The following is a 1,865-nucleotide window of genomic DNA, read 5'->3' on the forward strand; positions in this document are numbered from 1 at the left end:
AAACTTACCTTGATGGTCATCTGATGTTTCCACATGCCCCCAGAAAGCTTTCTTAAGGGGGGGTTCAAATTAGGGATGCACCGATTCTAGTATCGGTGCCGATAGCGAGTATTTGGGCGAGTACTCGTACTCAGTACTCAGTACTCAGATACCAGAACTTCCAGTCAAAAGGATATTTCCTCTGACTGGCAGTGCCTCGAGAGAACATGGAGCCGGCTTCCTGGCCAGTCAGGAGGCCGGACGGCGGGTAATGACTCGCCGCCCGGCTTGCTGTTTGGCCGGCTCGATGTTGATTGGCTGGAAAGCTGGCTTCCCAGTCAATCAGCATGGAGCTGGCCAAACAGCATGGAGCCGGCTTCCCGGCCAATCAGGAAGCCGGACGGTGTGTAATGACCCGCCTCCTGGCTTCCTGATTGACCGCAAGGCCGGCTCGATGCTGATTGGCTGGGAAGCCGGCTTCCCGGCCAATGACCTTCGATCCAGTTAGACAGCATGGAGCCAGCTTCCTGGCCAATCAGGAACCTGGGAGGTGGGTCATTACCCACCATCCGACCCCCGCCACCCAGCTTCCTGATTGGCCGGGAAGCCAGCTCCATGCTGATTGGCTGGGAAGCTCGTTTCCTGGCCAATCAGTATCGAATCTGCTCAAAAATCATGGAGCCGGCTTCCTGGGCAAACAGGCAGCCAGGCGGTGTGTCTTTACCTGCCACCCGGCTTCCTGATTGCCCAGGAAGCTGGCTCCATGCTAGCAGAAGTACCGGCATCGGTACTTGACATCTGCGAGTACCGAAATATAAATATTGGTACTTGTACTCGATACCGAAATACTGGTCCCTGGTCCCTAGTCCCTAGCATCCCTAGTCCAAATACATTTAGTAAGCACTTAGGTCCATGAGCACAGTGACATGAAGCATCAGATTATAATGCCTTGGCTCAATACATAAAGCATGCAGTCAAGATCAGTTGTCAAGAAGATCCAAATATTAGAATGGGACTCCTGGTGGCAGACGTGAGGATTGAAGCATGTCAGAAACTTACACAAAGTACACTTATTTCGCTGGCTTACAACCTCAAACAAAGTATCCGACCCTCTTCCAACCCAGTCTTCCTTCCTGCTACCTGTGCAATGGATGCTCATAGACTCCTAGGACCATATCCTAAGTGTATGCAGCCTCAGAATATGGCCCCGTAGAAATCCATGAGGGCCTACTGTGTGGCCAGCATTGATGTACACAGAACAATGAAAGCACTGACAGAGCACATGTAGTCAGAGAATGTGCAGGAATAGCAAGAAAAAAATCAGAGCAAAAACACGCACCTCATGCACTAAATGAAAGCACTAGACACGTTCATACGAATTTCTGTAAATTCAGACATTTGGATGCATCCGAATTTCCGAATGACAGATATAACTAATCTGAACATATCAGAATGTTTGCTAACGAAATTTGGATACCTCAGAATTTCATTTGGAACGAAACACAGAAGCGGGAGATCTGTAATTTACCGTTCTCTGGCTTCTCTGCTTTTTGTTGACATTCTGGACCTGTATCCCGAATGAAAACAAAGTAACAGAATATTGTTACAAAATGTAAAGAAATAAATGCGTCCTAACGTGTGAATGCGTCCTAAAGTGAAAGCAAACCCCCTGATCTCTAGTATAATCAACTTTTCAGTTTCTTTTAACCGCTTGCCGTCCGCCCATTGCGAAAAAAAACGTACGGACGGCAAACTCACATGGGCGGGTTGCCGTAATTAAAAACAGCTTTTTTTTCTGCTCGCGTGGGCACGGGCAGAAAAAACCCGTCCGTTGTGAGGAGCCGTTACCGGCTGTTTGACATACAACATACGATGTTGTGGCTGTG

This window comes from Nanorana parkeri, unplaced genomic scaffold (genome assembly GCF_000935625.1).
Source record: "Nanorana parkeri isolate BGI_ZX_2015 unplaced genomic scaffold, ASM93562v1 scaffold34, whole genome shotgun sequence".
Classification (NCBI taxonomy): domain Eukaryota; kingdom Metazoa; phylum Chordata; class Amphibia; order Anura; family Dicroglossidae; genus Nanorana; species Nanorana parkeri.